Source organism: Anopheles coustani, chromosome 3, assembly GCF_943734705.1.
Source record: "Anopheles coustani chromosome 3, idAnoCousDA_361_x.2, whole genome shotgun sequence".
Classification (NCBI taxonomy): domain Eukaryota; kingdom Metazoa; phylum Arthropoda; class Insecta; order Diptera; family Culicidae; genus Anopheles; species Anopheles coustani.
The window spans coordinates 20,102,911-20,129,865 of record NC_071288.1 but is presented as its reverse complement, the minus strand read 5'-3'; the positions used below and the strand labels follow the sequence as shown (position 1 = coordinate 20,129,865).

The 26,955-nt window shown below is 46.9% G+C and overlaps 1 long non-coding RNA gene across 1 annotated transcript in view; it reads left to right on the top strand.

Annotated features, from left to right (window-relative positions):
* The window catches only part of LOC131258678 (uncharacterized), a 36,422-nt gene that overhangs the window by 9,216 nt on the left and 251 nt on the right, over positions 1–26,955 (top strand). The gene's annotated exons all lie outside the window — the stretch shown is intronic.

Sequence of the window (26,955 nt, the reverse complement as noted above, 5' to 3'; positions counted from 1 at the left end):
GCTGTCAAAACTGACACGGCTTCGCTTCCAGCTGGATGCGTTGAACTTTTGAACTTTGCCGGGCTACTGCGTCGGGAAGCATGCGGTTGGCAAATGGACGGAAGCTCGTGAAGTAGATACATTCCGAGATAAGCGCATTCGCTTCCAGTTTATGAAAAAAAAGCGCTCCAGTGTGTCGGAAGGGATTGGATCGGATGGAAATTTGTTTCGTTTTTCGCATCCTTTTTTCTCTCTGTCCCTCGTTTGGAATCATGAAGAATCAAACCCTAGCATTCTGGTTCCTCGGCCGACCTAAGAGGAGGGTCTTTTGCGCCTAGAATGGTGGAACTCCATAGGCAACCGGTATCCTGTCGACAGTTTGATCTTTGGTCTGCATGTGTTTGTGTGTGTGTGTGTGGGTTCGTCGGCAACCAGACAGGTGCAGGTGCAGCAAACGCTCGTAAAGTTGACTTCTCCACTTTGCATTCGTGGCAGAGCGCAGCGATGCGATTTCTTTCTTCCAATGTACCGGCTACTCCTCTCAGGCATTCCGGTATGCCCACAGATTATCATCAGCTGCTGGCGTAGAAAAACTCCCCTTTCCCTACGACGCATCGCTGTGATGACAGCCGTCCCTGGCCTGAAGAGATCCCCGTAGCGTCAGGGGAGTATCTGCATTCGGAAGGTCTGTCGTACACGGCCCACCCTTACACTTGTGCCATTTGTTTGCTTCATTGCTGTGCAGTCTAGTGTTCAACGTGTTGGGTGGGTTATCCTCCCAAATGCTCCGCTGCCTCGCGGAGCTATTTTTATGCGCGGCTCTGTTTTATATCGCCTCCTCTAGAGCGCTACTCGTCGCCCTTGCGTGACTCATGGTAGAGCCGTAGGCGAAGGTCAGCTTACTTACCGACTCGGGTGGACATGGCGAAGCGATGTGGTGATCTGGCTGTTGAGACAACTTCATCCACCGTGGAACGTTAAGCTGATCCTGTTCGCACAACATTTCCTCGCACTGGGCACTCAACAAAGCTGCGTGCTTACGATCGTTCGATCGATCTTCTCCAATCCGATGGAGAAACAAGTAGGAGCCCGCTGAAGGCGATCGAGTAGAGGCCAATTAAATTTGTTTATTTTAAGCAATTAGTGCAAAGGCCCCGCTGATCTGCGCGGCCAGCACGCGACGTCACGTTCTGCTACTGCCGCCCCCAAATGCGTGGTCTCTAGGAGATTTCGTTTTCCCGCTCCGTACGTCGAGGTTAGGTTCACTCCACTCCACATCCGACGAACGCGGCACATGTGTTAAGTGATCATAAATTTGGATAAACTTCTACAAACCTTCCTTGGCATGTGAGCATGGATGGCTGTCCTTGTGAGACGTGGAGGGGGGGAGAGGGAGCTGGTTGCTGGTGTACGCATAAAATACGACCCGACGGTGCGTGTGCGAAAGTTAGTGTGCAAAAGTGCATTAGCGGCTACGTGTCGCGGTTTGCACCCGGCCTGAACGCGATGCAGTTTTGTTTATTTTCGTAAACCACTAGTTGGGAAGGAGGGTTGGAGCAAATACACACACACACACATACGCGCATAAAAACGGTTGTTCTAACAACATTGGATCGTGGCGCGAGCACGTGATTGCATCGCTGGTGCAACACACACGCCCGGTGTACGGTGTCAGTGTTTGCCGTTCTCTGCCTTCTCGTATGTTGACAGAGGGAATACCAGAAATGCTTACTCCGATGAATCATGTGTCTTTCTAGCTTCCCTTGCCCCTGGCCGGTTTTAAGGGGGTTGTGGCAGAGCGTGGTGGAGGGCACTGATGACAGTTGCTTAGAAATCGCAGAACTCATCTTGAGTGCACTTGTTTCCGTCCTACGCCGTCTAACTGAAATGTTGCCTCGATAAACATTACTTTTTCATTACATTTTTTATTCGTCCGGGTGAGTGGAGGACTACACATTCGCACAACCTATTCGACTAGAAATGAACCCCGGATATGTCTTTGCGGTGGAATCTGCTCAAAAAGCACTTTGGCAAATGGTTTCTAAAATATTCACATCGTTCAGCCTATCGTAAGTTAATATTTACTGTTGACAAAATTCTTTTTTATCCCTTTTACCGGTGACGGTATGACGCAAGGAGTAAATAAGTCTCAGAATCGACTTTTCGCCATTGGAGCGGTGCGGCGGCTTGTGCATGATGGCCGGCGAAAACCGGTGCAAATAATCGGCGACGAACTTTTGGGGCAGCTCCAAAACGAAACGTTCCACGTCAGTCCAACACCGGTATGACGTCATATGGGGCGGTGAGCAAATGTTAGAATGGACGCGGACGGATGTTGATATTTGGTCATCCCTAGAGAATGACGTGTCGAGTCGGTGAGATCCCGATTCGCAAATGGACAAGTAAACATCAATCGAAAAGAAGGTGATGATTATGTTCACTAGAAAGGTTAATTTATCGCAAAGGGCGAAGAACTTACAATTTGACCGCTCGTAATTTGACTTTGTTGGACGAAATATTACTAGCATATGCTAGTTGCCTCTACTAAGGGGGGTAATAAACCACTTTAATGTTTAAGTACCCGGGGAGAGACTGTTAAAATGGCTTAATGATAAGTTTAGTGACCTTACCCTACGCTCAGGTGTATGTTTTACTATTCGTAAATATTCTATTTCATCTCATAAACCACAGTGTCTACACACACACACATACCGGCTCCGGATTGATTAAACAAACATGCGAATTTCCAGCGAATAGGTAATTATTTATTCACCGGCTTGGAAGGTAGAGTTAGTCTTCAACAAATAGCTATATAGCAACGGCTCCGTCTTACGCTGATGAGAGGAAGATGTAACACTTGCTGCCACCATTGAATTCACCCCCGAGAGTAACTTCGGACGTGCTAATCGGACGGTTTGGCAGCAGCGACGCCAGTTCCATTGCGTTCCCTGGTGGGTTTAAATAATTTCTTTGCTCCGCTGAGCGTAACCCGGAGACCAAAAACTGTTCAATGACACCATCGTGGTTCGCAGTCCGTTATCGTGTGTTATGCGATGGATGTCGGTACGGCGAACGTCATCTACATCGTTGGGGTGTCTAAAGGAAAGGGTGGGCTATTGCTAAGAACCTTACTTTTGGGTAGTGTGGCTTCGGTTCTGTTCAGCAACATGTTTCTCCCCCTCCTTCGGTTGTGATGTATCCGATTTGCATCAACCGTTGCGCTAAAATGACAGGTAAACTCCCTAAGGTGACTTGCACACGCCGCCACCGGCACTTTCGAGGGAAAACGGTTTCGGATGTGACGAGCGTCTCCGCAAAACCCAAACATTACACATGAGAGTAGAAACTCTTCCAAGCAAATTTCGGGTCACCGCCGGGTGGGACGGTATTAGAAAATTTGCCCGTGCCCTCCATCTTCCCGTGCCCTTAATGTCCCTCACTACTAAAAGTGCATGGCGGAAAAGCGTCTATTTGCCACCGGTGTGCCAACTTCTCATTCCATAATTAGTTTATGAATATTTATTGGCACTTACAGTGATTTTATGCCACTCACTCGGTTGTCGGCACCGTCTCGCAGGTGGACTCAGGTTGTTGTTGAGGAACGTCGATGGTTATCGGTACTGATGGAAGTTTTGGGGGTAGTAAAGGAGGTGGCAACGACGAATAAATTCCATGTTTAGGTAAGCCGATCGTACGGAGGATGGGAAGGCTAACGAAAATATTATGATCGAGGGTGAGACCACCCTTCATCGAGCGGTGCTAATGTTGGTGTAGGCGTGGAACACCCCGGGTCCCGAAATGTGTCGCATTTCCCCCCACCCCAGTGTGTGTGGTGACCATTGTTATGGTAAGCAAGGACCGACGGCCGAACGGTAAGCTTCCCGAATTCGTAAAACCAACTCCCGGGGATGGTTATTAGGTGTGAGACCCGATTTTGAATTGTCCCTCGTTGCACGGTGGTAGCGTGCTCGTTTGGGTCCTTTTCTGCCCCTATCTCTCTCCTTCTCTCTCTCTCTCTCTTGCCGGTGGAACGAAGCAAAATGGTTTATTGGTTAGTTTCGTATGATTTTCCCACCTCGAATCGCGGACCTCGCCGGGAATGTCGTAAATTTTATCGCTTCACCTTAATCTCTCCAACCGGTAAGCCGCGGTTCTGCGGTTTGGGGTAGGTTTGATCTACACTTCCATGCTTCCTGCACCCACCTTCCCCTCCCGGAATGGGGCGTGCGGCCGGAGGGTTTTTGGGTAGCGAGAAAATGGTGGCCGATTTTATGACTTAATGAATGATGGCGGTTTGGTGGGCAATATGGTATGGAGCCTTAGTTATTTTCATAGGAAAAACCAAAACCCATGGTGCCACGTGCTGGCACTTCCACTTAGTCGTGCGACGTAATTGTTTGAAACGTGCTGTCGTGTTGTGGTTGACCCGATCCGCTTTTCTCCGTGCCAAAGGTCAAGTGAAGCCGTTTAAATGCATGATGCGAGTTGAAGGAGAGAACTTTGTTTTTCACCTTTCAAAGTTCACAATTATGAATTGTAAACGTAGGATTGGCGAAGCATCAAACAAACTTTGTTAAATGTAAGTAATGTTTTGCCACACTTTAAAATGAACATATTATTTACCACATTTTTCTTCAAACTTTCAACAAATCGACCAGGCCCACCAATCAACCTAAAAAAGAGTTTCCTTGTACATGAATATGTAATGTAATAAGATACAGAAACTCCTTCCAAGCGTTTTCCTTTACATTCTTTCCTTTTCTTTCCTTCAAGCCATGCAGTACTCCAATAACAAGCGTAATGCTCTCGTTTATGGCTAGAAACAACAATCAAACATTATGCTTTCGTCTCCCACTGCTTTTCCTGCCTGCTGTCGAACATTGCCGTGTGAACGCGATTACGATCAGCGCACCAGCGTGGGGGAGGGTTGTTTATTTTCGCTTCGATTCGGCCAATCGATTAGGCCAAAAAAAAACGACATTGTAGAAAATCACCGTGTACTTTATCGAGCGGTTTTTGCGGCACCCTTTGCCTTCCTTCCAGGTCCGATGGATGGCATCCGGCCAGAGGAACCGTTTTAAATTTGGCCAGTGATCGTTTGTTTATTGGACGGCGCGGATACGCAGCGTGAGCACGTGTGAATGGACTCGGTTTTACTGGCCCTAATGGCAACACCGGGTTCGCATATGCAATGGCTTTTAATTTCCATTTGCCAAACTAAACGGTTGATGGCCTAACGCGAAATGTTTGGATTAAAACCGAATTGCAGCCCCTGCTTTCAGGAAAAAAAAAATATTTAAGTTTCGGTAATGACAGTTCCGATCGGCTCCTACCGTTGTATACTTTTAAATGAAACCGTTCTCCTAGTATGTAAAATTGATGTAATAAGTAATTAAAAACTCGAGAGTAAATTATGTTGCGTTTAATGAGTCCAATATGCCCGGTAAATAACCATATCAGAGAAAATTATCGATACGCCGGCGGTACCTCTTAATCCCTACAATGTATTCTATCATACCCTGCCATCCGTAACGATCACGGCCAGGTTCCCGCATCGTACAGCATCCGAGACAAATTATGCTCCCATTTCACCGATCAATGAATGAAACCTGTTGGGTCATTAGATCCAGCAAGTGGCCAGCACAGATAAGGGTACGTGACAGAGCAGAAGATAACCGCCGAAGCCGCCGTTGATCTGGTTCAACCCGTTTTGTCCGCCCTGGGTCCAGGAACCAACGGCCGTGGGAGATGGTTCACCATCGTGTGCACGCGAAAACCCATCAAACCCCTCGCTTCCCCGTGGACAGTATTACATCACCTCGTCAGTACTACGCCAACCGGTTTCCAATCGATCTCTCACTCCATTTGGCACCTGACTTCTTGCAGCTGGTGGCCGTGTGCTGTCCATCCGTCTATCGCTGGGGACGGGATCTGTCGGCCCGGATTTCTTCACCCAAGATATCGGATGCCAGCCGGTAGTGTGTGCACACTGAGGTGCGAAACCAACTGCCAAACTCAACCGGGCTAGGTACGGGATGATGCGGTGGACAGGTGATCCAGTTGCCACCAACCTGCAAGGGCCTTTGCACAGGCTTAACATTCCTTCTTGGTTGGATTTGCAGGCGAAATTAAGGGTTTCCTCATGGTCGGTAGTTGATTTACGAAACGCGACGTACGAGACTTGTGTTTCGATAAAGCCCTCGGTCGAGGAATTGCTCGGAAGACTTAAGAGTTTCATTTTGATGTTGCACAACAGATGATAGTCAGTATGAATCGAGTTACACACAGTAGTACAAGCGATTTGCACGCGTTTGCTAATAACGTCGATGCAACCGATTCAATCGTGGATTATTATCAACAAGTATCTACGTCTGTCTCTTTCCTGTGTATGTCAGCATCAAGCTGGTATTTAACTGGATTTTGCTTGCATCCAGTATCGGTACACTTGTACCCCCCTGTACGTCACGAGTGCAGGTTTGATGAACATCAGGGCCACTGGCATGTTTGATGCTCATTATGAAGCACACCGCACCAGGTTGTGAAGATCTTACCGGTGCGATATTTTGAACATCGGTGTCAATGTTTTTGCCTTGGAATGATCTACAGCGGCTGTTAAGTACTGCTACTATAGTATAACTTAAAGCACACAAAAATAGTGGTTTTTCCAATTAAATATTTTCCCTCAGAAATCTTCTTTAAAATGAAAGTTTAGGTGAAATCAAAAATAATTGGCCTAGTTATAGCTATTCAAAATACATTGAAATGAAGAAAAAGGTAATTATGAAAATTCTGAATATACTACTACAACTACAGTAGAAGTTAAAATATTAAATATTATTTTTCGATCTAATACAAACTAGAAGGTCTAATCAGTCGCTTAAGAGCTGTCGTTTCACACAAAATCGTTTTTTTTAAATTCTCACAGTAACTCAACTCTCTTTCTGACAGTTCGCCGATCATTTATTCTGTTGCTAAATCTCGCCACAATTGACACAAGAAATCAAGTTCTGCAGGTTTCGTTTGCAATGCTCATGACATTCTATATGGTCTTATCATGCGTTGCTATACATTACGCGTCAAAAAAGAGGGAAGATAAATCCATCCGTTGGTCTGTGACTGTACGTTATAAAAAACTTCATAAAAAAGTGGCCCAACTCCATCTGTTCTGGGAGCGCATATCCTGTAATCAATAACTGTCAACAGTGGCGCGGACGTGAGCTGCACCGCCGTTTCGGTTTAACGTTTTAACTCGTTTTATTCCTTCACTCAGCCCAGACTGCTATACCTGGACCAAAATGTTTCTGCATCGCATATGCACCCCCCTTTTTCATGACTCCATCGATGTACCGACGGAGTATATCGAACCGTTTTTCGTTTCTCTCACAGCCGGTATTTTTAGTATGTATGTTTTTTTTTGTATTCCGCAAGAACGAGAACATGATGTTGCCATTTGTTTTCCAGGGAACGAAGGGAATGTAAATATAAAAACAAACAGAGTTCCCCGTTCGTTCGGGGTGACAAATTATGTCTGGTGGGAAAGATATGATTTTGGAACCTGGCAAGCATCCGCAAGTGTGTCTGTCGTGGATCAATTAATCACGTCGCGCTCAAGGGACCGCTCGACGGCTGTCGGAATTATGAAGATATCGGCGAAAGGTTTGCTGTCTGCCGCGAACAAATTGCTGCGCCGGCGTTGACAAGAGGTGTTAGCGATATATTCGACCCCGAGGGCTAACCGGTTGTTCGTTTTTCTTTGTCACTTGAGAACTAGTATATGAATGGTTAATTCGTTGTTTGACTTTTTGACATGATGAGCTTATCCATCAATGCAATAGTACTTACCAAGACATATTTTCTCTGGTTCATCCCACGGCTCGACCTACATTCTGCTCCACAATCTATATCTCTGAATCATCTCTTTCGCTAGGTCAAGTTTGTAATTCCAGCTATGAGAAAATTAACTTATTTCTCCTTCCAACATCATTTATCAATTTTTCTCAACCGTGGGCATGCCGATACCAAGCCTTTCTCGCGGTAGAGAGTCTAGCGCTGTATCCTGCGGGCCATAAGATCGAGCAAACCAGATTAACGTCCACGGTGATCAACGTCGTCCACATTATCACGCGATCCGATTTGATTATCCAATCTAATGCCACCTTCCAGGCATCCGGGCAATGTCTTTCCTGTTCCTTTCTCCGCTCGTGTGACGTTGGCCGTGAAGCACCTCGCGAAGCAATCGGGAGCGCCAGGCCGATGCTTGTCGACGGCATGGGATGTGTATGGGACGAAGATTGCGGGGAGGAAGTTTAGCCCGGTGACCGGAATTGAATAATTTGGTGGGACAAAGCTACCGCCACGGCGGGCTTGTGGTCGCAGGGCGCAACACCGCCTGACGACCATCTCTTTATCTGATCGTCGTGGGCAACTATGGTGATCACGAAGGAACTACTGCTATCTCCCCTCCTGTTCGTTGGGGCTATCACAACGATCAGGTGTCTTTGGAATGTTTTTTTTTGTGGGGCAGTTGGACAACGCGCATCGGTGATCACTTTCTTTTGTAGGTTTTAAAAGATAGCGCGAATAGCCAGAGATTGTAAATGTTTCCCAGCCGAGGGAACGAGGGCGATAACGAAAAGTAGGCCTCGGGACTGCTGCACCTTCGGCAGCCGGACCCCTGCATCGTTGGCCAGCGGTGAAAAGCGGGCCCACTCGTGGTGAGATTTGCAGGGCTTGTTGTCCCGGAATGACTTGCGACACTCCGCGTAGGCCAAAATGCAGATAAATGATCCGCTGTTCCATCGTTTGTGGCTGCGGGTGTAAGTGAAAGCGCTGCAGGCAGCTGGTAACTTTAAATTGAATCCACCGAAGGTTACTCCCGGGCAATGTCTTGGCTCACCTACGGCCGACCTCGATCTGTGTCACCCGAAGGAACGCCGTCGTGTGAGGCGGACGATGTTCTACTCTTGACCTGAGGAGAGGTTTCGCCAGATCGGATCAATCCCTTACTTGAGTTAATCCGGTGATCATTCAACGAACTGACTGGTGAGCGAGAATACCAAGAAAGAATGTAGATAAACCTCAGGTGACGGCCACTTGTAGGAAACACACACACGAGAAAGTTAGTTCAGCTAGAGTTAAGTATGGAGATTCCGAGATGGATGCGGGCGTCGGTTTCCTAGAACGTCCACATTCTCGCGGGAAGCGTCAGCAACGAACCGAGCCCTTAAGTCCTTGGATTGCGGCAAGTACGCGTTGATAAACATCTCCTGAAGAGTCCGGCCCATCGCAACGATCCACTCCATCGCTAATTCGATGGATGCAATCAGTGAAAATTAGATCGTTAACAGCCGCGTCCAACGCTGCCGGTTGGTGACGGTGACGTCCAGCACAAAGAAGGTATATAAGTTCCTTCGACGGGGCGATCGTCTTTCCTCCCGCGTGGAGATGGTGGTGATGGCTCGTTAAGAAGCCGCTCTCACCCCAAAACCGGAAGGCGTAGGCAGCTGTGCCGGCCGCCGTACTGGCGTGGTGACGGCGGCGTTTATGTGTGTCACTAATAATAACTTTTACAGAATCCATGCTAATGTACACTTGCTCCGGGTTCTCCGTACTACGTAGTGGGTACATGGTAGTCCTGACGCCTTCCCGCAGTCGGTCAATTGAGTGTAGTTAATTTATTATCAGGCACGTTTGGTACGCTACCCATATATGAGTGCAGAATATTAACTTCAGCTGCAGCTTACTTTATGAGCTGTGAGTAACCTGTCGAACGACTGTCTGGGTTGTACTGAACATTACCAATACTTGTTAAAGAAAATGGACGTAGTTGGTTGAAGTAGATTTACCAGATCAATAAATTTCTAGAAGAGACGGGAGTGAATAGGTTTTCCTATCGTTCAGCATGTTGATGCAACATTGGTTCAGCTTTACGTGTACTACACGTACAGGAATCATGCAGATGCATGATCATCAGTTAATTTATGGCCAGAATAATTCTACTCAACGCCACCGGACGGGATGCAACAGTCAGCCGGTTCGGAACCAAATACCAACTCTAGTCCATATTCGTCCACATGTGGTCTTTGTCGTCCACTCTTTCGCGCCTTCTCATCGCTCACAGCTGGCGGAACTTAGCAGTAGTGTTTTATTTTATGTTATTTTCTTCGAGTCATATTTCGACCGAAAACACACTGCCACAGCCGGCCGGAATCGTATCGAATCGTGGAACGAATTAGTATTCCCCCCGCTCGGCGAGCCTTGACACTTGATCTGTAAACAAGGCGCGTTCTCGTGTTAACCCTGAACGCGGGCGGATGGTAATGGACACAGGTTCGGCCCAATTTGGGCATCAAATTCGGCAAAACGGTCGGAATGGTAATGAACGGCGACGCAAATGATTCTTTTTGGTGGTTTCGTTCTGCCTTACTTTTAGATTTAGAGACTTGTCTGAGACTGGAGTGCGCGATGGCACGATCGTCTCCTACGTCTTCTCTGCTGTTAATTTTCACGCGCAGGTTCTTCCTTTCGCCCGAAACCTATCCGCCCTGTCCCATTTACGCAACTCACTGTAGAATAAATAGTCGTGTCTGATTACTTCCAAATCGTACACTAAGGGAATGCCGTGACGATCGACAGGAGGGATGTCGCGTATAGCCGCTTAGGCAGTGGCACCAGCTTAGTCTTGCGTTCGAGTCCGTGGCGTGATGTTTTTTAATGACCATCGGGTCCTCGGTTTTCCCACCCCGTGATGTTAGCTATTGGGTGTCAGCTGTCATCAGATGGATGTGTTTTGTGTGCGTGTGTGTGAGTTTCTAGAGTCTAATGTGCATATTTTCAACTTGACGGATGATCGCTTCCTGTGGTTTGTGGGCACAGGAAATTTTCTGCTGCCAAGCGCTGCACGCTGGATCTGGAAAACGTTAATTCCAAATTGTAAACGTTATCCGAGTGCGTCGCCAACGGTGCGGTCGGGGTCTCCCAGTGAATAACCCTGCCAATTGCTAGCCGATCGTTTCGTTCTGCAGCACAGATGTTTTCCGAGCGATAATAGTAAAACCAAATAAGTAATGGTTTCTGGTCACAACTCAGGTTTCTGGTCACAACTCTAGAGTCAAGCAGAAGTTTTTTCTAAAGAACAAATAAACTTGTTTGCATCGCACATAGCTGAGTTGGCTTTAATCTTTCTCCGTGGCGCCCTCTAGCGAGGTTCTTTTCCGGGCACAGAAAGTGCAAAGAAAACATTTGCTGTCTCAGTCCCCCCCCTAAATATGCCTGAGAGTTGGAGACAAAAAAATGTAGAAAAAAGGCCAGACATTGGGATCGAGCATATTCTCACGCTTTTCAATCACGTGCTGCCCAAAAGCGGAGATGTAGCAAGCACGGAAGCATTAAAACCGTCTGCCTTGTGGAGCAATGGGGTAGCTCCAAAAAAGGCGTTAAAACAAAAACTCAACATGTGTGTGTTGTTGTTTTGTTGTCGTTGATCACTATTTTACGGACACTCATTACTTTCTTCCGCTTTGTGGAATGGGTTAGTTTCCTGCTTTTCTAGGGACAGTTTTTTTTCCATGTAAAATATTGCCATCACTTTATTTAAGGAGGGTTTAAATGTCTCCATTGGGCTTCCAGACGAGGCCCACAACGAATGATGACATGTCCGGGTACTTCAAGCATTTTGGAAGTACTGGTAGCGCTTTTAGTCGGTAGTTTTACGAGCCTCTGCCACCAACATTGAGGCTCGCTGGACATATGGAGGTTTCAACAACGAGCAATCGATCTGCCAATCTAAAACGGAACATCGGGAAATAGATGGGTACTTTCGTACGAAACTGAACGAAAAGGTTTCTGAAATATGGAGATACCATAAAAGAGACAGTATACCATTTTATGGTTGCAAATACATTCGACGGCTCGGTCTCGGACTTTGAGCCCAGTCCAGAAGAAACCAGTAGACACACGGCTACATAAAAGTTCTACCACGCCCAGCGGGAAGCCCTCCTTGCCGAAGGCTTTCGGGATGGAAAAAGTGAATCAGAAAAGCCCTCCTTCACCCCCGCTTAGGACTGCACGGGTTACTACGTCCACCCCCTGACGTTCTCACCCCGAGGGGATGATGCGTCCGGGAAAGGTTCAATAAGCTAATAAGACTTTTCTCGACCCCTTCCCCCTGGAAAACAGTATAATCGAACAATAGACGACAGCGTCGACAGAGAGGACGTGACGTGGAAAGTGAATTATGATGCGGCACATCTTTTTTAGCAGCGGACCGATGTGAAATTGCCTATGAACAATCGATGCCGCATCGATCGATCGATGATTCGCCGGAGGGAGTTGTCGGTGCTGCTGTGGGTCGACGCTACCCCGTCGATCGGTATAAATAGAAATGTTTATGGGAGCAATATGAATTCATATCACACATGGTCCAGGAGGAATGGCCACGGGGTCGAATTGGTACCGGCATGATGAATATTGGGATTTTATGGGAAGCGGGAAAATTATGTGCATACTGCAATGGCATAATTGATTCGATGGCAATCCTTCTTCCATTACTCTAATGCTTTATCGAGAAAACTATGTTGTAAAATTTGGACCTCAAGAAGAATTGAAGGTTAGATAATATATTCGTTTTAGACATGTTTATTTCTGATAACTTGTGCTTTTAACATTTGATTCTCATACAATATCTTCATATGCTTTCCGTTGCATTTGAACGATGCAAAGGATCGATCAGCCGATTAATATTTTCACACCATTTACCCATCGACAGCTGCACTCGGCGTAGTGGGTTCGACTGCTGAAATCCCATCTGTTTTCCCATTTCCAACGCTGACGTCATAGCGTCAACGAAAGCGGCTTGAGATTTTGCGATTGCACAAAAGTACCAAAAAAGAAAAGAAGCAGAAACTGCAAAATTTGCTCGCCTTCGCTTGGTCGGCTGCCAAATGGAGAGGAAAGTGAAAAACTTCCAGATTTTTCCGCCCGTTTCCATCGGGTTTTTCCATCCGCTTTATGTCATACGATCTTTCCGAGTTGAGGTTTGCTTTCTTTCCGTTTTCGTGGCCGGAGTGTGTTTGTGCCGTTTTACACTTCCTTTTGGCCATGGATCGACCCCGCTGGGGCAAAACTAAAGCACAATCAAACTTTCAATCTGCTGAAGTGTGCTGACATTGGACGAGAAGAACAAACAGAGACTGGTTGGATTGAGCATGAATTTGCCATGAGGTGAATAGATTATGATCTCGTAAAATGAAGGTAAAAGTTGGCCTTGGAGTATCTACAAATATTGAGACAGTCTGACCGCTTTACTATTTGTATATAGAACATGATATTGGAGCGTAAAAGTATCTTATATCTTCTTCTTCTTGGCGTAACGACCTGTTGGTCATGCCTGCCCGTTAAGGGCTTACGAGACTTGTTTCCCTGTTGTACGTGGATAGTCAGTCCTCTCGTACAGGGGAGGGTCCGGTCTCGGTTGGGATTCCACGCGTATATGTTATACTCAAAAGAGTAAAATGTGCTGAACCGAAACCTCTTTAAATACTCAAATGTGAATCATTAAATGGTTGTATGTCATCTTTAATCCTGAGAAAAAACAAAAAAAACCTCTCTTCAAAAATTAATTTGCATGTTTGGTACTGTTCATAAAAAAATATTTGAAACGCAGACCTATCTTAAAATCGGTACTCAAAAGAATTAAATTTATCGTACTACAACTTAAAAATTGTCCTCAAACTGAGCCGAAACTAGTTGATTACTCGCTTATCGATCCTTCTAATACCACGAATATGTAGTTCGCAAACAAAAAGGCCACAAGTGGCAACAAAAAATAGGTACAGAATGAAAGTATTCAAATGTGAATCATAAAAAGGCTGCATATCATTTTCCATCGAGGGAAAAACAAAAACCCGGAGAACCACTCAGCACTCTTCCTCCATAAGTTGACGACCCTGTGGCCTCCTGGTGGCGTAAGGAGCGTAACCGACTGCGTGTGGCTGTGTGCGGTGCCTTTCGTTCCGCAAGTACTTGACGGTGACAGGAAGCTCATGATTGTCACACATTTTCCACCCACTTAACCCCGTTTTTATGGGACAGCGTGCCCGTGGGGCGCTCTAAAACAGTTACTTTCGCATGCTGCCATCTTCATCGGGTTCATTCGTCGTCGCCGGTTGTTGGGGCGGGTGGCTCATCACACCGACCCTGGAGGGACAGGCGGGCGCCACGGTAGTTAGTTAAATCTTCAAACACAAGCCATTCAGCTGGCTGTTGGCCTTTCTCATGCTCCTTCCGTTTGTTGGTTGTTTTATTTTTCGTTGAGTTGAGGAGGAAAATGGAAGATTTTCTTCCCCCCGACTTGTTCGTATTTGACTTAGGGGGGTGGTGGTGAACTAGGATAATGACACCCCGGCACCATTTTGTCTTCCTTGGGCTGACGACCAGCGTCACGAGAGCGTTGACTGGAGGAGTTCGCCAGGGATTAAATGTGAGGAAATAAAAGGCGAAAAGATGGGAAACCGGTGCAAGAAGGGGGACTCGGTGAAACATATTTTCCGTTCGGATGCTGTTCCTCTCTCCGCTCCTCACCGTTGGGGTTCCCTCACTCTACTTTTCGGGAACACGGCGACGGCGCCATAAAGTCGTTCTAGATTGGGGAGAGAGAAATTGCTGAAGCTCGGTCGTAAGAGGAAGGAAGCCGATGGCCGATGGGGTGATGGGTGAGGATGTCCCGAACATGAACTTGGTTGATTGGTGGACGGGTTAGCAGCCGCCGTGCGTCAAGCTGCCTGACTCTACGCTCCGGTGGTCGCTAGTGGTTTTTCGGATGCCGGAAGTGAACATTCCTTTCAAAACGGTTCACTTACCGGCGTATCCTTTTCCACGAAAATTCCTTCGCACTTTCGAGTCGCATACACACACACAAACACGGTATGTGCTGGGCCGCAAATTGTAACCACTCGTGTTTCGGATCGTGTGGAAGACGACTCCGATGGTTTTGCAATGGCTTTTGGAATAGTTTATGAGCTAGCCTGGGAAGGGGGGGAATTTTCCTCGCCTAATACCACCATTTGCTGTACCGGTCCCTCGGGCAGCGCCTTCGGAGCGACCCCGGGGCGAACCGTTTGGACAAGTTGCTCCACTCAAGGATGTCAGTCACACTTCGGGCGACGGTTGGCAACCTCCAGCCAGTGGTTGGATTTTGCAGTGCCCGTGGAATTTCTGTGTCACAGTAACGGGCGCTAAAGTTTGTGGCAAGTGACTTTTCCCGATCAACACCATCACCAGCGCACCGTTTGGGATCGGAATTCGCAACGTCTCCACGGGATTCCTGTGCTCTCGAGCACATCCCTGTTCGCTCGTAAAATCGCGTTTTTTTCGCCCACGTTTTGATACAACGACGCGGGTCGTTGGAGTTTTGATGTGGTATTTCTATGGCCCATTAATGAGCATACCGTGTGTACCGCAGCGCGCAAAGTGGTGAGTAAATGACACGGAAGAACATTCCACGGCGATTCGGCTCCGTTACCTCGCTTAAGGACACTCGCTCTTAAGCCGCAGAGTACCGCGATCGGTGAAGGTTCAACAACGCCGAATCGTGTGAGGTATGTGTGTGTATTTTATGTCCTGGTATTTCTTTTGCGACACAAATTGACGACGTGTTTTGCGGACGACATGTAATATGAGGTGTAAGGAAAAACATAACAAGTACACACAAGACCAGTGAGAGGAGTAAAAAAGAAAATATGTAGATGTAATTTTTTCCTTTCAGGCATTGGACACTTACCAAACCTAACATTCTCACTCTTTTATTCTTGTCCTAATATGAGTATTTATTCTAGGACTTGATATATTCAATATTCGCATAGGAGATAACAGTTGTAACGGTAAAGTTTTTGCTATTTTTTATGTGGATTTAAGCTATCATTATGTTAACAATAGTTAACAGTTAACACGCAACGGTAAAGTTTTTGCTATTTTCTATGTGGATTTAAGTTATCATTGTGTTTATACAAAAAATAGTATAAAGGAACTGGGTTGAATTCGTGTTGCGTTCAAGCTAGTCTGCTTTGTTCTCCTTTAATCTTTTCATCCTAATAACCATGTGTCACTGATTACCATAAAATGTAAAAATTCCTCTGAAATAAACATAATCCTCTTCATATTTTCTTACGTTATATTGTGTAAGCTTTTGCAGGAAACCGGTGGAACAGTTACGAAACACAATAGACTGACTAAATCCATTCAAACCTAGTGGTTCTTTTCTGCCGCGTCCGGGTGACACACTTTCCGATCTGGCCGACGAATCAAACCGGAAATCGAATCCAATCAGCCACGGCGGCGACCCGCGAAGATGGTGACGAGCCTGCCCGCGCCCGGTGCTGATTGTGACGATTAAACGTACGTGCCTTGTTTGTGTTCGAACGACGGGTGACCGGTTCGAGCCGCCGGTTGCCTAAATGAGTGCGCCCTGCAGTGACGTCCGCCATGATGGATCCACGATCGGTGAATGGAAGTTAATTTAAGCGACCCCGCTGGGCGCTGGAGGTCTTTTTACTCCTTCAGCTTGGAAATTCACCTTCCACTTCCCACACACGCATACGCATGGAAAATGGCAATTGCTTGTGCCTGTCATTCACCAGCTCAATCGTCGTCCGTTCATTCATTATTTTGCTCCCAGCTTGGACGGAAAGAGGCGAAGGTTGGCCTTACACTACCCTGGTGCTGTGCCCAAAACGGATCCATCGAAATTCCAAGGATCCGATCCGAAGGTACGGCACAATAAAGAACCACCGTAGACAACAAACACACGCACAACAACAACAAAAACGAGAAAAAAAGGAAGCCACACTCGTGGAGATGTGCGAATGTGCGTGCGTGATTCATTGATGGTTGAAATGGATGAAAATGGTAATCAATTATGGAACAGGTCGAATTTAGCATTTTCTCCTACCCCTTACGCGCCTCTTGGTTTGTTGGTGAAATGGCTGGGGGGAAACGGGAAAAGTGGCAAATCAGGGCTCCATCCTTGATTAGGAAAATTCCTTCCCCCCCCCCCCCCCACGCACGCAAGTCCCTAAAGGATGAGGGGGGAAAACAGGTTTTCACTGGTCCCACGCAACCATCATCCTCCGAGCCGAAATTGGAAAACGGCACAAAAGGGTTTGCTGCGTCTGGTCGAAAAATGGCAATCGTACAGGTTTATTTTTGCGGTTTTTCCTACCCGCTAACCCTTTTACGGGGTTGATTTAATGGCGGACGCCTCGGACTTCGCCTCACCCTCTGGGTGGTGGCCGTTAAAGAAGAGAAAGTGGGTAGGAATCCGAGGGCTCGGGAAGAAAACGACGATATAGGAATTGAATGGACTGGTTCCGTAGTACGTATGGTGCTTAAGATGGCGGTACTACCGGGGAAGGGGGGAAAGGGGGGGGGGCAGCTTTAAGAGCACCTGCCCTGTTGGTGATGTGTTTCGACGAGCTGAGGCCGTCCCAAATATGGCGCCGAAGCTGGCAGGTGGCGGTAGAACCCGCGTGGTGCGAGAGAAAAAACATACTTTTACCAATGCGCTGGAAATGGCATCACCCCCCAAAGCGGGAAAAACGGATGATGATTCAGATGGCATCCATCGATTAAAGTACCCCGAGGGAAACTGTCCGAATATGGATGGTGTGTCGGCTCTCTTTGCTCGTGCTAAATAATTTAATAAATGGAAGAAACCCATCATAAGGTTTTTTTTATCGTTACTTACATTGAAGGTTCTTTATGGTAAAACCTACTACCGGTTGGAAGTGAGTAAGCAATGCGATTATATATTACATTTTCTACTTTTCATTCGACCTTGTGTGGGGATTCAATTGGCTAAACTACATTTTCCCTCTTTCGTGTTTCGAATTGATCAGAACATTAAAGATAAGTTAATCCGATATTTAAATGGCGTGCTGTAGGACCATCCCCCAAGGGATTAGGATACTGTCTCACAGGTTCTAGCCATAGGCTCACGAGGGTTACACACCGATGTCAAAACCGACAACAGGTCCGCTCTCCTATTGTTTCTACCGGCCATTCTTCTGTCAGCTTAAGGCAACCAACAATACTTCTCTGCGTGCAGACCTTGTATTTCTTTATTTCCTTTTCCGCTAGGGTGTTGGTCCTTTGGCCATTTGCCTTCCGATCGGTAGACCATAACTATCTCCGGTTTGCAATCGAAGCGCTCCGGAGGCGGCTGCTATCCGATGGTTGCTTAGGTAGGTTAATCCAACTCCAACGGAAACGATTAGTCTTCACTTTTTACCAGCTTTTTCCCTTGGCTGGAGTCCCCCACAGAAGGTAATCGCGAAAAATTACCATCCCGGAATCGTACACGAACGTTAGTGGTTGGAACAATAGGCTAGAGTTCTAAACAAGAACTGCCCGTGGCTTCTGGGTGCTACAAGTTGCGCCCGGTGGAAAATTCATAAAGCAAGACAAAATCTGAACATGACTGAAAACGTGTTTCAACTATTTTTGCCAACAGGTTGATGTAAAGCGTAATCGTATATCGTCGCGCTAGAATGATGGGTTTGGGTACCCATATCCACAAGGAGATGTGCCAGCGTTGGTCTGGCTTTAGCCAGGGAGCATAGCGCTATTCAAAGGAAGATTATCATCAGTTCTTTGGGGCTTCCTGTGCACTTCGCGCAGAATAAACTAACGTCGATCGAAAGCTCGAAATGGTAGTCGCGGAGTATTCTACAGAACTTATAACCTAACATTGGCATCATAGCCACACTCCGGGTGTTTCCCCAGTATATCATCTATCCGCTTCCAGTGCGATACGGCAGCATCGCCTCGATGTTTCTCGTTTTCTTTACAGCACAGTTTAATTTGCCTTGTGTCGAACCACGGAGGCACGAGAATAGTGAATGAATCCAATTCCACTGGGTGTACCCTTGGACCAACTTGGAAGAACTGCGTGGCACGACGGACGACGACGCGATGGTGCGCTGTCGTTCATTAGGTGGTCATAAATAAAATAAGAACCGGTGTTGCTGTGGCCTCCGTAAATGCACCGGGGTTTTTTTACTGCCATGTTTTCATTGCGCCACTGCCTTGTCGGTGCACCAGACACGATCGAAGATGCAATCGCGTCCGAAAGGAAGATATGTGTGAAGGTGGTAAGGAATTAAAGGCTATGCTCGAAAAACTCGTTGCCCGTCGACGTTGGGTCTGACCATTCATTTGACAGGCCCGGCAAGGGGGAAGTAAGTCAACTGCGGGCAAAAGGAGGGGAAAGGGGAAAAGCTAAAGTCCCGCCGGTTCCGTCGGTGGGTTCGTAACCGGGGATATCTCACGTTCTGTTTGCACCATCTCGCCACCGGCGGAATCGTAACCGATGGAAATGCTTTATTTTGTTACCTGTTACCCGAGGTCGTGGAGCTGCCTGTTAGCCCGGGCCGGGCAATCGAGATAACACTGGGAAAACATCGGCAGGAAATGTAGTGTACGGTGCAAACATACAATTGCAGCCTTTCCCGACGCGATGTTGACGAGGCTGTATTTTATTTGTCTGAGGGATATGTATTTGAGGACACTTTAATAAACGTGCATCATCTCATCTAACAGCGGGGCTTGGATAGAAATATATGTTCTGATATAACCACTAGGAAAATATCGAGATGAAAAACGAATAAGGCGCTAAAAAATATATTAGCTTTGGTGTTTCCGTATTTTTCCCAATGGATGTTCGTTTTTCTTTGACAAACAAATATTTAAAATTAATCTCAAATAGTCTATTCCAAAATCAGTTCCTCCACGATTGAAATGTTCTAGTTGACTAGCATTTGTTAATAGATTTCCATGAATAGGCAGAAGCCTTCTTTTTACAGTGTGATCGTTCGTTTTACAGCCATTTTAACAATATGCCCCTGTCGAACTCCATCCTTTTTGGTGCTTTATTTTTTTAACTATAAAAATCTCTACCTTCAATCGGAAAATAAAACCATCGTTTCACACCGAAGTACTTTCACTGTCGATGAAAAGATAGTAAAGATAGCACGTCGTACGTTTGCCCATGGAGCTTAAACTCTACAGTTTACGACTGCGACACCATACTACCATGGTCTGAAGGGCGAAAATTTGGCATAGCCCAAAAAAAGAAAACAAAACCAACCGTCTAATGCCGTCCTTCCCCGTGCAACCTTCCGACGAGGTGTCCTACCCTGAGCGGGTGTTATCGGTCCGATGTAGGAATCGATTTTTTCGGCAATAGAGACACAACTACGAAGAAAATTCCACCACCCAGCTCGAAGGGCTCGCGAATGCCTCTCGTACGTAGGTGTCTCACAAGTGATGGAGGTTTCGTGCTGTGTTTTGAATATTGCTCCTCCCTCGGGTGGCGGCCGACCTCAACAAATTGTGTCCACTTTCGTGTGCGACGTTTTGGGTCGACTACTCTACTTGTATGTCGGTCGGAAAAGTGGGGTGGTACGACCATTTTTTTTTCTCTCCAGAGCTATTTTGGTTTCGTTTTATTTTTGGTAACAAACAACAGCCCCCGGAAGCGGTCGCTTTTGCGGGAGTTCCGTTTTGCTCGTGATGACATTTTGCGCGTTGGCGTGGAAGCGAAGGGACAGGAAGAGGGGGTCGGGGATTGATGGGCCGGTGTTGCGAGTGTGGGTTCATGCTGGCTTTCCATCGGCCTTCGAAATTGAGTTCGAATTGTAAACATTCCGTCCACAATGTGCTTCGTAACGTCGCAAATGTTCGAGTGCGATGGGAATGGTGGAAGGGAAAGGGAAAATTTACTCTGTACCCAGGATATCAATCCAATCCACCCTTAGTATCTTACCCCCTGTCCCTGCCAGTATGTGACTCGGAAAACCTAGGATTTTAAATCGGCACCGTGCCATTCGGAAGAGGCTTGATCCAGTCGGACAACATGATTCAGTTTCGGCTTTCGGCCAGGAGACCTCCGCTCTGAGTTTTCGGGGGCACACACGGACTCAGACAACTTGCGGCGATGCACCTGCCGACACCAGGTTGAAACGTTACAAGACAATGATGGACTTTTCCAGTGCGGAAAAACTAACGATCGCGCAACGATGTGCTTTGGTTTTCGTGTTTGGATGATGTCGCTGAATATTTCATGCTCCGGGCTTTCCGTTCTTGTTTTCCTTCAATTCTGGTATATGCCAACGTGTGTTGGAAAGTGATGTGAGTTAGTTTAGTGTGCTGCTCTGTGTGCTCGGGGTATGCTAGCGTGACGAGGGCACTAGACGACCCAAACAGAGGCTGCTGTTCTGGAACGCGACGTGGCGTGACGTAGATCGACCACGGATAGGAAACACAATGCGATGCAATTTGTGCAATCCGCTGGTGTGATGGATGGTGTAGTCATTATTATTTCGACAAAGAAAGTAAAAAAGCTTCACTTTTCACGTGTTTGTATCGGTTTGAATTGTTGGGTAAACATTGTTGAGGGTAAATTGAATTGTACATTTATTTTCGACACAACAAAAGCGACATAGCGGTAGAGATTCTGACGCAAGAATGTTTATAATTGGTGCGTTGAAACTTGAGTTTAGAGAATTTTAAAATTCAACACATCAATATATTATAAGATGAATTCAAAACAAACGATAATCTGAACTGATTATCTCGTTATATATGGGCATAAGCGAACCCGGTGAAAACGATCAGTAACGTTTTCTTCAAACATGTCAATCGGCATGTCAGTTGGCTGGAGAGTGTATTCCATCCCAAGTTGTGCACCGATCGACGGCGAGCTGAATGCTCGAGAGGGCAGCATCTGACTCCACATCGTCTGAAACGGTGGGAAAGGTCAAGTTTCTCAAGTGTGCTACCCTGGCCGACCCTTGGCGAGATGAGTAGAGCGTTGAAGCACTCTTTCGTGTCGAGCGAACCAGCTTAACCGAGCTGAGCCGGCGTGTTATACGTTTTGATGGCTCGAGATAACCATCCCGGGGGTTACGTATTAGAACGAATGGGAAGGTCGACCCTCTCGACCCTGCGGCCGAGGCTACCCTGTTCGCACCGGAAACAACATCTTGGACCATTCGGACGAAAGGTGGAACAAGGAGGTAGGATAATGCTCGCGCGCGCGCGCGATCCGATCGTACCGATTTGAGCCGATCGGCCGGAGAGCCTTTGACTCTAAATCAATCGCCACAATTAACGACCTAATGCCAATGGTTAGGCATGCCGGAGCTCCGAGAGCCTTTTGAACTCTGTCCTGCTTGGCCGTACACCTCTCCCTTGCGATGGGGATGGAAATTAAAGCCGTTCTTCGTGCCGGAATTGACGAAGCACGGCCGAAGGAAGGCATCGGGCTCGCGATCAACTTTTTTTTCCCGATTTTCTCAAAACCTGTATGCTCATCAAAGGTATCCGGTTTAACGTACCAAGGAGCAAGGTCCAGGGGAAACCATTACCTTTGCCCCTGGAGGTCGGTAATAGCGTTTATTTTTAGATTTCTGCCGTTTCGCTTTTTTTATATCTTCGTGCTGTAACCTAAAGAACCATTTCCATACCGAAATCCCTTTCATGTCTCCTACGGCCTCCGAGATGTCTTATGTTGAAGCTTTTCCTTACCCATTGAAACGCCATTAGACGCCTGCGCGAAGTTCTGGGACGGATAGTTTTCCTTTACCCGGTTCATTTGATACATTGGGCTGGGCGGGTGTAATTAAGCAAATTACAGTGCGCCTGAGGGATTATAAGCGCGTAACCAGTGCTAAGTAGCGAATTCTCTACCGTCCTTTTGATCGTTGCTCCATCCGCTGGAGTCATCGTCTATCGCCTGTTTCGTCGTGCCGTGTTGGTCTTCTAATTTGCAATCCCCTTTCCTTCTCTGGTATCTTTAATCCTTCACATTCATTTTGTACTGTTCAGCGTTAGAAATCTTGATTTTCTTGGCTAACAGTTTTCTATGTTCTGATGGTTTTTCTACCTACGGTAGATAGGTAAACTGAACAACTCTCATCTGTACGTCAAAAGGATTTCACGAAGTGATGAGACTCATAATCCGAAAACATACACCGCTGTCCCATTTGAGTTAATTCTACCGAATTTCGTAAACATTTTGAGGTTTTTGTCGTTGTTTAACCGAGCAGCTTCTCAGCTTACGCTTTCTCCTGCTTCCCGCATGGTGTGAAATTACTCTTTACGGCGATGCAGTTGGATCTATGTTGCAGTTGGATAAAAAACTCGTCCTTTCTGTGAGTGTGCAAAAAAAAGGACCATCCCGAAATAAAATACCTGTAATCCTTGCACCACACTAAAAGTGCATTAACGGAGATGAAATTTACACTCCGCTCTCTAGTGTCGTCTACTTTGGCTTGCAGCGGCAGTGTTTTACCGCAACACGGCTGAGTGATCACCGGAATCGGAGGAAGATGACGGTAAAATAGTGCAGCGAAATATTATTTGCTAGATGTGCTGGATGGTTGCAGCATCATACTTTTACCCTGAGGGATTCTTAGTTCCTGTTCAAGGATGGTTTACCAGGCTTTGGTAGGGAAAGCGAACTTTCCCCGTAATGACCATCGTCAAAAAGTCCGTTTCCGTCGGGTGGCATGCTGGACTATCGAGCCTTTTTCTGCCGTGCAGACGTTTAAGTTTTCACGTGCTTTCAGATTTGGTTTTGTTTTGCTTTTGTTTCTTACCTTAAAAATTCTTTCCTATCCTAAGGCGAACTAGGGGCACACGGCAAAACTGGCAGGAAAATTTCATGCGCATAAGGAAAAAAATCCTTGCTGCACAATTTAACGGCTCCGTTACATTGCTCTTGTTCGGCAAGAGCTGTGCAACCGTTGATAAGTAATACCGGTAAGAAACACGAAGACGGGAAAAACTAAAGCTGAGTTATCCACGTCGCTGAGTGTACGCCACCGAACCGTGGATCCAAAAATTTGCGATCTTGAGCGTCCCGGTACGGTCCATCCGGTCGGCATATTTTGCACGGCTGCTAGTTCCATTTTTGATGGCACGTGCATCACATCCAGCATCTGCTGCAAAGCCGCTGCCGTCCCTTTGAGATGCAGACTCGTGGTTGGTAATAAAAAGGGAAATAAGTGTTGGTCGGTCATATTCACCGAAATAGCACCGCGTTAGGAGAAAATCTTGAGGCGCAACAATAATGGAAAAAACAGAAGATGCAGGAATAAAAAAATATTCTAAGAGATAGAAAAAGCGAGAAGATCTGACCGAGGCTAACGAAAATAATGTGCTTCTGCCGTGGAGCACGGAAGTGCTAAAAACGGACTCCCTAATTACTCACCGCCCGAACCCCCGATGATCCCTTTCAGGAGGTCCTCCCACCGGTGCCCCGTCCGTAAAAGTCTCGTCTCAGTAGTCAACTGCAGGCGGATTTCACGTCGTTTCCCATTGCTCATTTTTTTGTGGTTGTTGTCGTTGGTGCTGCGATAGTGTTCCTAGCCGAAAAGTACCGACGACCTTGCCTCGTACCTTTCCTTCTTCCACACGCTGCCGGAAAGTTGTGCAACTGACATTTACCGAGGGTGCAGTTTTCGTTTTCCGTTGTGCCGTAGATGGGACCGTTAAACCTGTTGGCAATGGAGTGCAATGCAATATCTACCGAGCGCTCGACGCGCGACCGATGGCGCTCGGTATGGGGCGTATCTCAGAGCCCCTAATGGATCACCACTAGACTCCGTATCCGAAATGACCTTCTCCCCCGGAAAACGAAGCAGGGAAAAGGTACTTAAAAACGTGCAAAAAAACACACACAGCAACGTGACCAAATTTCTCCTCCTCGCAAAGAATATACTCGGAATGTCCCACCCAATTAGGGATGGCCCAGGCAAACGCGAAACCCTCGAGGGGGAACCACTGGTTCTTTTGCAGTAGTGTATTAATTTAAAAGGATTTGTCTCACCGTTTTCGCACCGGATGACGTTCAATTACTCTATCATGGTCATCTGTTTTTTTTTGTCACCTTCGATACGCTCGTGGGGAGACCCGGACGTACCTAGCCCAAACTCGGTAACTCCGGACGGCTGCTTTCGGTCACCGAACGGTAGGCAGCAAGAAGCATCCGGTTGACAGCGACCGGAGAGGCTCAATTTGATGGTGCAAATTAGATTCCGACCCTTCGGGTGCACTCGAGGGTAGTTTTCGAAGTGGAGTAGTGCTGGGCTGGCTGCCCGTTGGCGATGCGCAGTGTTTTAGCATTCGCCCGGTCGCGGGGAGAGGCAGATCGGAAATTAATTTACCCTGTTTTGGTAATGGCATTAGATGTCGGCACTCTTTCGAGGTGCTTTTACGACCGTTCGATAGTTGATGCTGGTTCATTTGCAGATCAACACAATTCGGGGCGTGCAAAATATCGGGGTATAATACTAATCACTGAAGAGCATTCAATTAATCTACTGCCGAATATATGTTGACACATGCAAAGGGAGAGAGAGCGAGCAAAATCGTTATGTTTGGTCATTTGCTTTCCTTCTAATTTTTAGATCCAAAATGGCGCGATGACTTTTAATTGCATTACCTTTAATCATCCACAAGTTTAACCACCTTTAGAAGCTATAAATTAAAAGATTCACTGTATTAAACTTAAAGCTGGTGAATTTGTTCCTTTGGAGTTTGACGAGAGAGCCGGGAGGAAATCCTCCCATTATTTTGTGTATAGCACAAATTAATGTGAGTTAAGTGGTTTTCAAGTGTCCTCTTTCTTTTGGACCACTAGCGCAACGTTGCCTTGGACCACCCTGGAGCGGAAGGCACTATAAACCGAAGGTGTTGGCGTTTCTGTGCCTTCTAGGAATTTCCGCAAGGGCAACCGTTAATAATCCACCTTGGCTTTTGGTTCTATTTCCAGCGCGAGAACCCTCGGCACCTTCTACTCTACCGTTTTTTTTTCTTTTCGGAAACGTTAAAGACGCTTTCTTGTTCCATTTTTTTCCCCTCCCACTTGGGAGCATTCCATTTTCGCTTAATGGTTTCATTACGTCAATCTCGTTTAATCTGTACCATTTTGGTGGTTGTTTGGTTCGTTTTTTTTTTTGCAAAAGCTCCCATCGCATCGCGGTACACGCTTTGGAGCACCAGCAAATGCCACCGATGATGGTCTTAAGGTTCGTTCGTGTAGCTTGGCTCATTGAGGCGCCTCCCGTCGCCTGGAAGGCGAGGGGCGGGCAGTTCGAACATCGACATAAATTCACCTGTTATTAATTTGGGGGCTTAACGCGACCGCGCAACATGACTCGAGCCGTCGTCAAGAGCCTGTGGAGCGAGGGGTCAGTGAGAACCGCACGATTTTCCTTTCCGTTCCGTTGCAAGCAAGAGGAAAAGGAGGAGGGAAATGGAAGGGGGAGCACATCTACTCCCGCTCGTCGTTTGGATTTCTTTTTCGGTAATTTAATCGCCTCGCTATTACGGTGTAATGCGAATTTTTATTACCTCCGGTGCGCCCTTTGCCATTTGTACGGTTCGCCGCCTTCCGACCGGTGGCGCCGCGCGGGGAAGGTGGAGGTAAGATCAAGTATCCGGCCTTGTCCGGGGCGAGGGAGCAGCTCCAAGATTCCTGGCTGGTCGTGTAACCTCAAAAGCAAACACACCTCCCCGCTCGGTAATTAGCGGTCGGGTGCGTTTCCTTCTCGGGCTCGCGTGTGTTTTTCCTTTTTTCGATCCGTTTTCCTTTCAATCTCCGGTTCGGCTCGAAATGGTCCCGGTTTCTGTTTGGATCGTTCCACCGGGGGTTTTTTTGCAACGTTCTGGCTTTGGCCTCATTCTATTCTTGCTCTCAGTTGAAGCTACAAGGACTCGCTGGATGTTCATTAGGGTGAGGTTAGACATTCGGACGAACATTAGTGTGCTAAAACATAATCTTTTCCGTTCCAATCGCACTATACTTATGGTAGTGCAAAGTTCCATTTCGCCGGCAAGGTATGCAAATGGTAATGCATCATTTCACGTGTGCGTTTTTTTGTGGCATTCCATTTTACAATTGCACTTTCCACACTG